Source organism: Ochotona curzoniae, unplaced genomic scaffold (genome assembly GCF_017591425.1).
Source record: "Ochotona curzoniae isolate NIBS_2020 unplaced genomic scaffold, NIBS_Ocur_1.0 contig_1014, whole genome shotgun sequence".
NCBI lineage: Eukaryota > Metazoa > Chordata > Mammalia > Lagomorpha > Ochotonidae > Ochotona > Ochotona curzoniae.
The window spans coordinates 33,618,970-33,633,604 of record NW_024464920.1 but is presented as its reverse complement, the minus strand read 5'-3'; the positions used below and the strand labels follow the sequence as shown (position 1 = coordinate 33,633,604).

General features: G+C 37.1%; 1 protein-coding gene and 1 pseudogene across 1 annotated transcript in view; both read right to left on the bottom strand.

Annotated features, from left to right (window-relative positions):
* TAFA2 (TAFA chemokine like family member 2) overlaps positions 1–14,635 on the bottom strand; it is a 372,060-nt gene that overhangs the window by 293,707 nt on the left and 63,718 nt on the right. The gene's annotated exons all lie outside the window — the stretch shown is intronic.
* LOC121158089 lies at positions 5,794–12,083 on the bottom strand (annotated as a pseudogene).

The window sequence follows — 14,635 nt, the reverse complement described above, 5'->3', positions numbered from 1 at the left end:
ACCAAAAAAGGACACCAAATACTGTCTCATCTCTTCCTTGCTGTTCATTCAGAAAGACTACTTCTCTAGAGCTGCCAGCTTTCACCTTGCTCACAGAGGCTCCTTTTCATCTGTAGCATTTGCTGTATGTCTAACAGCACACATTCATAGCTGATCTCTTCGGGTCAAAGCCAAACACTTACCCCATCAGAACCTGGCAGCAATGATCTGCTATTGTCCAGTCTGACACACAAAGGATCTCTTCTAATTAAACCAGCAAGTATACTTACGCAGGAGGACTATTTACAGACTACATGATTCCTCATAAACACCTGGGAGTTGGCTGGGCTGGACAGCACGCACTGATAGGAAATGACACAAATGACACAAATGACAAACAAGCATTTTCCAATTATTCAGGTGTTGCTCAGATGCAAAAATGAAAGCAAGAAAACAGAGTTAGGGATGAAACTCCATCCTCCTTTGACTCTATTGTGCCCGTGTACTGCAGCACATACTAATGTAACATCAAGCCCTATTTTTAGACCTCTGCAATTCCACAGGCATAAATCATCCGTATGCCACAAGTCACCTTTGAGTTAGCAATGCCAAGTTTAACATTTTGCAGGATCCTACAACAGTATAATTGGAAGAAAGTTCTATTTAAAATGAATAGTGATAACTATAATAGAATAAAATTAGCCTAAAAATAGATTGTTTCAGAGAACGTATTAAGTAATAATTAAAGAAAAAAGTGACAAATGTGCCATTGAACTAATCCTAGTTTCACAATAGCTTTCACAGTTGAATTTGGAATGCTATTCTCTTACAAAAATAAAATGTTAATGAAATGGTCTTGTTTTTTTTTTACATAATACTGATTAATCCTCAATGATTTTAGCCACTAGGGTTCTCCTTGCATTGAACATCTGATTAAAGAAGGAAAAGCAGTGCATAATTAAAGGCACAAGTTGGGCAAAGCGTTGTTTTTTTATACCAGCCCATGACCATTGCTGAGGAACTGGAATTAAAAACATCTTCCAACAATGAAATCTTCTGTAAAAAAGAAAACGTCTTTGTTGTTGAAAACAAGCATTAAGTTGAAATGTGATGGGCATCACAGGCAGTACTCAAAGAGGCTGTTATTTAGCTGAGCAGACACAAACCGTTACATATGTTTTCAAGATGAACGGTAACTAGTCTCTAGAAGAGGACTTTGACAGTACCATTTGTCACACACAGTTCATCCTAAATTCACCTGATAATCGAGTTGGCTTTCTTTGTTACCTACCTGGCTTCTTTCAGAAAAGAAACAAATTTTTCCTAGTTCAATAGCAGGAAGGAGTTGTTGGCTCAAGTTGCCTGCCAGAGTAAGCTTACTCACCCTAGTCTAGAAACCCCCCACCTTCTTAAAGAAACCTGGAGAAAAGGGAGCCAACTCCCTGACGCTTACATTTCAAACAGATGGCTGTGCAGTTTTGAAGGAAGACATTCCTGGGTCCTAAAGCTGACAAAAGGCCTCTCTGCTTTGAAACTATTTATGTACTTCCAAAGAGAGAACAAAGTCCTTCCAATTACAAGGTTTCTAAAGCAAATGCTCTAAGAAAAGGAGAGAAGTCTATTTTTAACTGGAAGAATTAGGCTTCTTATTTTAGATTTTTATTAGTCCTTACTCCAAACAGGTTTGGTGTGATTACCATAATACAAACTCATTTGCAAAGGATATATGACTGCTGCAAGCCCCCAGAAGAGAAAAGCAAAAGCAAAAAGCAAAACAAAACCGACTTCTAAGCCATTAAATCATCGCAAATTAAGATGTCACACTAAACCACATACATTATGGACTTCAATGATTATTGATAATTTATTTCACCCAGGGAACAGCAAATTCTTAATGAGCCTTTGTTTTCCTGCCCATTTCTGACAAGGATGATGATTACATTTTTAATTTGTTCAGAAGTAAATTTGTAATGATAAGCAAAGGGAAGCAATTTGCTCCCCTGTATGAGATTATCTATACAATTATCAGCCATTAAAAATGTATTATATTGAGTATAAAGAGAAGTTTTGAATTCATCTAAATAATGCATCTTGGTCTAAAAAATACAAAATGTCTTCTAACGATAAGTTAAATTACTCGACTTACCAAAACTCCAAGTCAGCTATGCAGCTGGAACACATCTTCGGCTGATGATGCATCCCAGACACATAGTTCAAACTATTTAATAACTTGCTACTGATATACTGTAATTTTCCACTAAGTGCTCTGATATAGCATCATCTAATGTTAGCATTAAGAGGGATGTGTAATACCAATCAATAGTCAAATAAAAGAAAACCACCAGAAGTCACAAGGGGGCAATGCAGCGAGTAATGCTTTCTGATGAGACCTTTGGAGGGCAACATCAAAAGGAAGCATCCAGAGCCTTCTGCCATTAGGAGATCACGCACAACATCTACCAGGCTGTTAACACAGTTCCCATTCCCAGAAAAACAGCTATAGTCTTAGTTCTTGCTACATATGTTTCAGTGTGACAAGCAAAACACTATGATAAAAAACAAAAGTGGAAAGAACAGAAGAAAGGTTTAATGAAAATACTATGTAGAGTCCCCAACTCAAACCTCACCCAGATCTAAAATCTCCCCCGAATCGGATGTGTCCAGCAAACTAAAGGCATAAGACAAACACCAGGGATGACACTGCTAAGCATTTATACAGTAACTGTAAACTTTTCTTGGTGTGTTTTTCTTTAACTTACATGAAAAGAGGAGTCATTCCTCCAACACTCTCCCTTCATATCCTACTGTGAAGACAGCTGCCTGGTTTGCCTTTAAGCAAATTAAAAGTTAAAATAGCTTCACTGTCAGAAGTCACAGCAGCAATTGAGAGATTTGTAAAAGAGCCTAATTTTCCTGCAGCAGGGTATTCCATTCCCAGAGATCACATCTACCACTAAGCTTCAGCAGAACCTCCTTTCTACCTTACTCTCTGCCATTCCATAAGTCCCCTGACTGGCAAAGGTCCAAAAATCAGTGGAAGACCCTGTTTTCTTAATACTCATTCATTCATTTCCTTGCATATGATTAAGCTGTTAAGTTCCACTTCTCTCTAATTACCCTCAATAATAAAAGTAATTAATAAACACTGAAAGTAAAATAAATTTTACATCATCCACCAGTTTAGGAAAAGCTGTAGAATATCTAATTTTCTCCATCACCTGCAACAATTAATCAATGTTGACAATGGATCACAATCAGATAATAAAAGTATAGGAATATATATGATTTCTCCAAAATAATGAAATTTTAAAATAGTAAAAATTTCTAAAGAGGAAACCATATGAATCCTACCAGAGGCCTAAGTTTGGCTTACACTTTATTTTTCCAAATAAACCGACTCTATCTCAAAAATTTTAAAATATCATGCAGGCTGGTATTATGGCATAATGAATTAAGCTGCCACCTGCAACCCCAACCCCTCCCCCCCATACACACACACACATTGCAATGTATGCTCAAATATTGGCTGTTCTGTTTCCAAATCCATCTTCCTATTACTGTACCTGGGAAAGTACCTGGGCCTCTGTACCCATGTGGGAGGCCTGCTCAGAGTTCTGAACTCCTGGATTCAGTAGCTGTTTGAGAAGTGAACCAGCAGATGAAAGATATTCCCCTTCTCCTCAACAACAAACACATCATTTCTCAAATATGTGAATATTTTAATGCATTGATTCTGAAGAATGTTTAAAGCTAAATTTTCTTGATTTTAACCTTGATCACCTGAATCTAAGGATCTCAAATCTAAGACTTAGATGTTTATCAGGATTCTAGCTTATAGAAATAAACTAAGGTTATGTTGTGGGGTCGGCAGCTAGTTTAGGGTCATGAGCTGGGAAGCCACTTGCCCCCACTCCCTCCCCAAAACACACACCTATTGTGGTCCCTTCTTCCCACCTGTGATGCTTATTTGGAACCTGAGATGGGGCAGTATTGGATTGTTGCAGTACTACTCCTCCTGCAAGATTCCATTAAGGCCCTTGATAGGGAGGGGCATGCTTTTTTGGTGCTTCTGTCACTCTGTCACTCGGATTCTTGGCCTCCCCAGCACTTGCTTGTGCTCTGGCTTCCCACAGACAAACTCCAAAGACAGGCAGCCCCTAAGCATGGCCCCTCTTTGTATTCCTTACCCTCTGTTCGTGACTTGGGAGGGACAGTTAGGATGTTAATGCTAAGATGCTTTGAATTTCCAATTTGTGTACTTTCAAAAGTTCCAAGAGGAGTGGGGTCTAGCAGTAACAGGGTATGGACAGATAAGCCAGGAAAAGGGAAATGTTTGCAGCTTTGCAAGTATGTCCAGGTTGTTCTCTGCATGTCTCTTAGGATAATTTATATTGCTGGGAAAGCTGGGACATGGGTCTTCAGTTTAACGGATGAACTTCAGGGTGATGACCATTTGTACTCCCCAGAGTTTCGATTCAGACTGGACTGCCATATGGAGTTGTCATTTGCTAATTTCTAGTGGATCTTGCTATTACCAAGCTTGGTTAATAAAGACTCCTTAAAACACCCTAGACTTACCTGGTATGACCTTACTCGCACCTTGCAAGACTCATTTTCTTAAGATTTGCATTCAAAAAGGAAATTGAAATTAGTTATTTATTTATATATTTTACTGGACTTCTTACCTTTTCTACATTCATAATTTCTGCAGTGCAAATTCATAACAGCTTCTTCTTTAATCTCTAAGTTATCTCATAGCTCACTATTTCATTCATATTTATTTGTAGAGGTACAGAGAGGGAGACACAGAGAGAAATCTCCCACCTGTTGGCTCACTCCCCAAATGACCAGAGAGCAGCCAGAGCTGGGACAATCCAAAGTCAGGAGCCAGGTCTTCATCCAACTCTCCCATGTGGATGCAGGGGCCTAACCACTTGGGTCATCCTCTGTTGCCTTCCCAGTCACATTAGCATTGAGCTGGATGGGAAGTAGAGCAGCCAGGACTCTGCTCTGGTGCCTACAGGAGATGCCAGCACAGTAGGCAGCAGCTTTATCCACTACGTTGCAGTGCCAGTCCCTATAGTTTCATTCTGGTGAGAATCTAGATGACTAAAATTAGCATGTATTAAATAGAATATACTTTACTTCAGCATTTGTTACTATAATATTATCATTAGTACCTATTAAATTATCTTCTTTTCTCTGTTTGCTTACAAATCTATAAAGAGTGATGTCCAAAAAAAACTTCATTTTTCATTCACAGTCTTTCCATGGTCTCTTTTTATGATACTTTAATTTGCTTCTATATGAAATTGTTTATTATATATCAAAAGTTTGTACTATAAAAGAACTAAATTGCTAAAGGATGCAATGCCTCAATAATTGAAGATACTTGGTTAAGCCAACCAGGAACATTTTATATCATGGGTCAGAGCTTCAAAAATAAAACTTAATATCATTACCAGGCATCTTTATAATGTAAAAAGATTAAATTTCCATAACCATGATGAAGTTATGCTCATATTCCCCTTTACAGAAAAATAAAATGCAATGTCTAATCTCCCTGAGCTAGTAAATCAGCCAGGCTTGGAATCAGAACTACCTGAATCCAAAGCCCATGAGTTCTTTCTTGTTTTGTTTTGCTTTTTCTAGTCAAAGAAATTCATTAATCTTTGTTTCAAACTTTATTCCCAGGCTTTTTCAGCTTATTAGCTGCAAAGAATATAAGCAGGAACTAAAAAGAGCTGCACTATCAAAGGGGCTTGGGTTTATAACATAAGATCTAAATTTTATCAGATCACATAATCTGATAAAACAATTTTTAAAAGCAGTCATAATATAAAATAGCAGTTCTCAATAAGTTCCTCAAGTTTTACTTTCTTCGGAACCTGACTCCACTTACTTTGCCTTATTCTTGCAAACTACATCAAAACTCTCCACAAGATCTGGGACTTTATCATCATTGTCCTCTCCAGCGTAAGTGGTGATTTTCATATCCACAGATGGTTTGGGTAGAGCTGCAGCCAGCCTCCTCAAACCAGTCAGGCTATCTGCAGTGAACTAGTTCAAGATGTTGGGAAGCATTTCTGTCAGCTGCTTTATCTCTGTATGGCCTGTAATAGTGACTATGTTTGCTGCCAGAGAAGCCTGAACTTTAGAGCTGTTGAAGTGGATCACTGTTCTTTGGTCTGTAAACTTATTCAGCTCTTCAATACCAGAGATATTCATCACCCATCATTTCTTTTAGAATCAAAGATTTTTATTATCAGCTGTTATTGTCCTATGAACCACCACTTTCTTTCTGCGAGCAATTCCTTTCCCACCAATGCGCACTTGTGCCTGCAGTTTGGCAAGTTTTTCTGGTTCATGATGGTTTCTTTCATCTTGCCAAAGCAGAAACAGGACTGTCTAGGGGACTAGGGTTGGTTCTCAGGGGGTCTCCAACGGAGTTGCTGAGATGAAGCACACACGCGTGGGCGCAAGATGGCAGCTAGCCAAAGCTGATGACTTTTACTTTATTTTACCAGGCATGTTTATAAAAAGCACCACAATTGTAATTATACAAATTACTTGTCTTGATATGATTTGTAACACTAAGATTCCCCAGAGATTCTCTCAAGAACTTTACATTTATTCAGTAACTTTTGTCATAGGTCTTATTTGGGTTTTATTCTAATTCAAAAGCCTCAGTGAATTAAAAATGGACTGATCTCATATGGGCTAACTGAAATAAATGCCTGTGATCTTGATTATTTATGCCAAAGCTAATTTCTAAATTAAATATAACACCTTTCTCTTTTTTGGTATTTTCTCAATATACTGATCTCCTTGAAGACATTCTTTCCTCATAAGTTGGTTATTTTCTGTTTTTATTTTAATTCCAAATCTAGAAATCAGTAACCTTATTCTGATCAGGATATTATAAAAGTAAAAACAGCCATGCCTTTCCTTCCCATTTGCAGAATGACTATGTCTACCTCCCTCTCAGTCCCCCATTTTCTAAGTTTATGTATCAGATCCTCTTCCTGCTGTTGCTGGAGGCCAGTGCTCTACACTCTACTGGCTGGCTGTCTATTTATGACAGCATATAAAAGAGCTGCAGTATGATTTTTACATTTGGTGAGTCTCTAGCCTTGGGTCAAAGCATGCTGCAGCTCAATCATTTTCAGTACTTGTAAGCAGGTGTCATTGTATCTAAACCGAAATATATGGAACGCATAGCACCAGACCCAATTCACAGACTATGAAATCAGGTAGGCAAGAAACACTGATTTCGATGCATTTGTGTTTATGAGTGTGTGATAGAAAGATCATCTCAATAGATTTAAAGATGAATTCCCTCCCAATCCCACTCCCATAGTCCTAGATTCACAGATGGCATGTGATCCTATGATATGGATGGTGCTTAATTGTACCACCATGCAGGAACTACAGAATGAATCTGATCCTCACACTCTTTCTGTCTGCCATGAGGTCCACTCAGACACCCCATGTCCTTTCTTGTCCTTGGTCACTGGCCCATATCTGTCTACCTGACTTAATCAGCAAAATCATATTTGGTTTGTTTATTTATTTGGAAGACAGAAAGAGAGAAACAGATACAGAGATCTCTCATCTGGTGGTTCACTCTGAAAATGCCTGCAACAAGCAGGGCTGAGTCAGGCCAAAGGCACGAGCCAAAAAACCCAATCCAGGTGTCTCACATGGGTGACAGGAAACCAAGCACTCCCAGAGCATGCATAAGCAGGGAGCTGAGACTGGGAGAAGAGCCAGGATTGAAGCCCAGGCACTCTGACATGGAATGCAAGCATCCTTAGTGTTGCCTTATTCAATGTGCCAAACGCATGCCCTTGATAAAGTCATTTGACCTTTTTGTTATTCTACCTCCTCCTTTAATTGAACCTTCCAAGTAAATGAGAGTCAAGGGAAAAGGAGAAAAGGGTAGGAAGAGAAAATAAGTGATTAGCTAACATAAGAAGACAACATTTTAATATAAAAATTAGCTTCTAAATCAGATACTGGAACTAATGAAAACAACTAATGAGCCCCCTTTTGAAATTTATACAGTGTGGTATAACCAAGTTTCACATTGACACTATGCTGCAATAAGTATAGGTAATTATATTTGAAAGAGAAACATCATCAGCATTAAATTAGACCTTATGTACAGAAAAACACAGTGGCTCCAGATATGAGTTCATAACCAACTATTCTAATGACAAATGCTTCTAAATACAAATGCTCTTTTTCAATTAAGCTACTTTCATGTACTCAACTTCATACAGTATATTCTAGACTTAGGAGTGAGGGATTTGTTGACTGATTTAACAGCAGTTACTTTTCTGAAACAATAAAGCGGGAACCTTTAGACCTTGGGAAAAGTGGCAGAGATTTGAGGATGATAGAATTTGAAAATTTAATAGCATAAAAATTTTTCCTCTAATTTGTGATCTTGCTGTTTTCTCATGTACATTATGAGGCATCAAAGTAAGCGTCACTGCTGTGTCAAATACCTACAACCAGGTTTTGAAAAGAACAGACACTCATCCGAGATCTAAGTCATTGAAAACATAATCCCAGAAAGGACTGTTGTTATGGGCTGAATTGTGTTTCTCCTAAAATCAATTGTTGCTTTTAAGATTTTATTTAATTTACATGAAAGGCATGATAGCAGAAAGAGAGACATTCTTCTTCCAGTAGCTCACTCCAAAATAGCCAAGTCTGGACAGGCTGAAGCCTGAAGCCAGAAACTCCACCTTGCTCTCATATAGGTAGCAGGGACCCAAATCACTTAGACCACTCCCCCATTGGGGGATTAGCATGGAGGCAAATTTAAAGCAGAGTAGCCAAAACACGAACTGATGCTCCACATGGCATGTAGGTGTCATAGTGATGGCCCAAGGCACCATGCCATGTCAGCTTCTTTCTTCCCTAATTCTGCATTGCATTCCTAATACCAAGAGCTCCAGAATGCACAGCACATTGGCAAACAAGGTCTTTAAGGTGGTAATAAAATTTAAATGAAGCTGTTAGGGTGGGGTCCTAATCCAATAACATTTATGTCTTTATAAGAACACAGCAGTATCACAACTGATCACACACACAGAAAGCGATCATCTACAAGCCAAGAGAGAGGCCTCAGGAGCAGCCAACACTGCCAACACCTTGATCTGGGACTCCTAGCCTCCTGTGTGCTGAGAAAATACTCTTCTGTCACTTAATGTCACCAGTATATCATTGAGTCAAACTCAGGCACACAAAAATAGATGAATAAATATCTTGATTTCACTATAAAATAGTGTTTCCAAATTCTAAAGACTAATAGTTGTTATATAAGATGAAATCCTTTTTATTATTTTCTGTATTTGTTTGGATCTTGTGTGGACTCATTAAATTAGCACTGTAATATATTTGCAGTCCTTCACAAATTGATTTAATTTTGCTTTTCTATGATATTTCCAATCTTGTCTTTCTGAAGATTTTTAAATTATATATCTTAGGATATATGTTTTAGTAAGTTTTTAGATCTGGAATTTCACAGACTGACTCAAATTATTCAGACTGAAATCTCTCATGTTTCTAGCAGATGTGTTTAGATCATTTAGATGCTTAACATTTCAATTGTCTCACCTTTATGAACTTTGAATACTTTTACATTAAAAAAAATTAGGTTTTAGATAATACTTTAGTTTTTTTCCTTAAAAAAGTAAGAAATAATTAAAATGAGTATAAATGATTCTTATGTATCATTTGTCTATGATAGTCATTTTAAAAAATATTTCTAAATGCTTGAAATGAGTTTAAAATGTTTCCCATACAACATGTAATCAAAAATACCTTGATAAATAATACAAAAAATAGCAACAAAATGTAGCTTATGTGTACTCTTAGACAAAAATATTGAATTTCATTAATATTCATGTATCTAGAGGAGTTATAATGTCATTTTTCCTTTCTCTTTGTATCTCAGGTGAATGGAATCAGACTAAGCATAAACCTGGCTCATAAATAGGAAACTAAAATTAGGAGCAGAGGTAGATATCAAGCCCAGGCAATGCAATAATGGATGTAGACAATCCAATGGGCTTATTTTTTTTAATCCATGTCATATATTTGAAAAGCAGAATGATACAAAACAGAAGAGGCAGAGAAAGAAATCTTCACTCCCCCAAATGGCTGCCCTGGCAAATACTGAGCCAAGCCAAAGGCCACAAGGGTGGCAGAACTCCAAGCACCCAAGCCATCTTTCACTGTTTTCCCCAAGGCCTCTCAGTTAGTAGCTTTTTTGGAAGCAAAGCACCCAGGATTTGAATCAGTGCTGCTACACAGGATAAGAACAACACAGACACCAATGGTGTCTGCCCACTCATAAGGCTTCTTAACAACGCTACCATACGTCTACTACACTAAACAGCTGCCCCTGTAAATGAGCTTTATTGAACATCCAGGAGTAGAATGTCTAGATTCCAGGGTCAACATATGAACATGGAATTTTTCTCTAGAATTTCCAACATTTTCTAAAATGATTGCACTAATTTTTGTTCTACCAGCAAAAAACATCCAGTGAGACCTTTATTCTCTATATTCAACTGATATTCATAGTTAATAAACTTTGAATCAAAAAAAGATTTTAAAATGTCATTATATTATTGTCTTTATTTGAATTTTTCTGATCACTAGTAGACATAATCAGTATCTCTTCATATTTTTCTTGGTTATTAGTTTCTTCTGTAAAATATTCATTGACAAATTTTGCCAGTTTTCTCACTAATTTATAGATGACTTTTGTGTTCTTAACATCTTCCTTGTCAGTCGTATGTATATTGTTAATATTTCCTAGTTTGTGCCTGGATTTCTGTTTTTTACAGGATCCTTTGATGAATTACAATCATAATTTTAACATACTAAAAATTTTGTCTCTTATACTCAAAATGTTAAGAATATTTTCCTACTTTCTATCTAAAATATATTCATCAAAACTTTCTATTAGGTATTTAAAGATTTGTTTTTGACACAAAATCAATAGATTTGGAGGTTTTTATGTGTGCAGCGTGAGTACATATCTTTTCATATTTTCCTGGATATTTAATGTACTACTCACTATTCACACAGTGATCTGTAGTTGTAGCAAATCACTACCACACCATCATTTAAAAATATTCCTAAATTCCAAAAGTTAAACACAACTCTAATTACATGTATAATGCTTTCCTAAAGGAAATAAAAGTTTGCACAGCAGGAATTAAAAATGTTAATTTCATCAAATACAGCAAGAATGATTATCAAAGTAAAAGAAACATTAATCTTCAACAAAGCATATTTAAGAATTTGTTTTGATCAGCTGAATTATACACAACAGAAAGTGACATCCACACATACACATCACACACAACTCTCAAACTCAAAACATAAAAGCAACAAGAAAAGGCAGTAACAATCATTGCTCCACTTCCATCTCCATTTTTTGCTTTCGTATAATAATTTGTTTTAACATTTTGAAACTAGTTGGTTAGAATGATTCTTTAAAAAGAAGTTGAACTCCTCTTTCCCCCAGAAATGGGAAGAAAACATAGAAAGCTTGGAAACAATGATCACATCACTTCTCCCTAATCCTAGAGCCTTCCCACCCTGATCAACTATGTAAACTTCATCTAAAATAATATTAATAGAAACAGGCTGAACTAACTTACACTTTATAGACAAATAGATCACAAATGAAGAAATGATACCCCAAAAAGGAAAAAGATTTCCAAATATGCACTCACAGAAGGGCTTTTACTTCTGCCCATTATGATTATACTTTGCCTGTCAGTAAGAATAAAAAGGTTAACTTCTGAACCACTTAATATATAACTATTAAACATTTTTCACTGCCAAAGCAATAAGTCAGATACTATAAGTAACAAATAATTGCTTCAGGACACAGCACGGTGGCCTAGCAGCTAAAGTCCTTGCATTGAATACACCAGGATACCATATAGGTGCCATTTCTAATCCCGGCGACTCCATTTCCCATCCAGCTCCCTGCCTGTGGCCTGGGAAAGCAGTCAAGGATGGCCCAAAGCCTTGGAACCCTGTACCCATGTGGGAGACCCAGAAGAAGCTCCAAGCTCCTGACTTGATTGGCTCAGCACCAGCCATTGCGGTCACTTGGGGAGTGAATCATCGGATGGAACATCTTGCTCTCTGTCTCTCCTCCTCTCTATATATATGACTTTGAAATAAAAATAAATTTTTAAAAAATTTTGCCTCATGGTATAATCTGAAAGACATAATTAAGTCTAAAATGAGGCCAACTATGATAATTTATATAATTAAAATATCCATAAATGGCAATATCATTCATTATAATAACTAAGCATAACCAAAAAGGATTTGGCATTATAAACTTCAATGGTTTCATTAAATATGCATTTTTAAAATTTGTTTAGGAAGAAACCAGTTGATAATTTCATGATGTAAGAAACTTAGAGAACAGATTAACAGTGGTGAAATTTGTTAGGTAAATTTCAGTTCCAGATATGCTTCAATAAATACCAGCATGGAAAATGATAATAGGTGTTCCCAACATGTTTAGTGAAGATTTTTCTATAAAACTAGTACAGAGAAACAAAACAAAACAAAAGACATTTCAAATTCTCTCTTTCTGTAATACATACATAAGCACATATATATACATATATATATGTGAATCAAGTTTGGGCATTTGCATAACAGTTAAGATAATTCTGGGTCTGGTGTGATAGCTAAAGTCCTCACTTTGAATGTGCCATGATCCCATATGGATGCCAGTTCTAATACCACCAGCCCTGCTTCTCATCCAGCTCCCTGCTTGTGGACTAGAAAAGCAGTTGAAGATGGCCCAAAGCCTTGGAAACCTGCACCCGCATGGAAGACCCAGAGGAGGCTCCAGGCTCCTGGCTTCAAATTGGCTCAATTCCAACCATAGTGACCGCTTGGGAAGTGAATCAATAGTTGAAAGATCTTCCTCTCTGTCTCTCCTCCTCTCTGTATATCTGACTTTGCAATAAAATAAATAAATCTTTTTTTAAAAGGATAATTCTTATGACACCTGCATCCCATTTCCAAGTGAATGGGCTTGATATCCAGTACCTTCCAAATTCTGACTTCCTGCTAATGTAAACCCAACAAATGATGACCTGAGTGATGGAGTTTGTCAATCACAAATATTCAGAGTTTGAACATTTTTTTCATATGTCTATTGGCCATTTGAATTTCTTCTTTTGAAAAATATGCGTTTACTTCTGTCAAGGGAACATCTTGAAGTATCATTTGTAGGGCAAGTCTGGAAGATGCAAATTTTTTTAACTTTTCTTTACTGTGGAAGAATTTTATTTCATTTTCAAAGTCAAAACAAAGCTTTGCTGGATATGTTATCCTGGGCTGACAATTTTTTTCTTTTAGAATCTGGAATATGTCACTCCATTCTCTTCTTGCCTGTAGAATTTCCTGTGAGAGATCTCCTATGAGCTTAATTGGCATACCTTTATACATCAATTGATTTTTTTTCACGTGCACATTTAAGTATCTTTTCCTTATGTTCAACTGAAGAGAGCTTGATGAGCATGTGTTGTGGTGAAGATTGCTTTTGATCAAGCCTATTGGGCTTTCTGTGCCCCTCCTGGATCTTGTTTCTCAATTCCTTCTCTACATTTGGAAAATTTTCCCTTATTATTTCATTAATACATTTGTAAAAACCAATTTCTCTTTCTGCACCTTCTGGGACTCCCATAACTCTTATATTTGGCCTCTTAATAGTATCTTTTAATTCTTGAATACTTGCTTTGGCCTTATCCAGCTGTGCTTCCAGCTTTGTTTCTTTTCCCCTGATGACAGAAAATATCTTCCAATTCTGAGATTCTCTCTTCTGCTTGCTTCATTCTATTTTTGAAGACTCTCCACTGTACTTTTAATTTGCTCTACTGTGTTCTTAATTTCTGATATATCAGCCTTGATTTGCTTTATTGCTGTTATTTCCTATGTAAAATATTCCTTAAATTCTTTGAACTCTTGTATAGGCTTCTCAATGTTGATCAGAAGCATTATAATGAGTTTTCTGAATTCTGTGCCCCCAATTTTCTCGATGTCTTCCTCAGTTAACTGTGAGGTTGTCACAGGGTTTTGCACCTTTGTAGGGGAATCTTCAAAAATATTCATTTTGCCTTTGCGTCTTCTTTTTCTCTTGGTCATTGTACTTATAGCTATCAGATTCATCTCCTTGGGGCAGATTTCTAAACTGCCACAGTCAGTATTATCTTCCTGTAGTACAAGTGCAATCCACTGAATTCAGTGAGGTCTCGCAAAGTCAGCACATGCACAGTTCTCTGTTGTCCCCTGCAGTCCTAAAACTTTTGCCACAGTGTACAAAATAGTGCCTGACATGCCTCTACTAGAGTTCTTGATCTGCTGGACGTCAGGTCTGAGGGCTACCCAGACCTGTCTTGGGTAGAACCTGTAGAATGCCATGTTGCTGCAGTTCACTGAGTCAGAAATGAGTTTACTCCCAGCTCAGCGTATGCCCAGTCCTTTCCCTTGCCTTAGCCTCTGTAAACAAAATGGCCCCCAAACTCAGCTCTAGCAGGCTGACTAGGCTATGAAATCCACCCAGTTCTTGCATTGCCTGTCTGGGATCTGC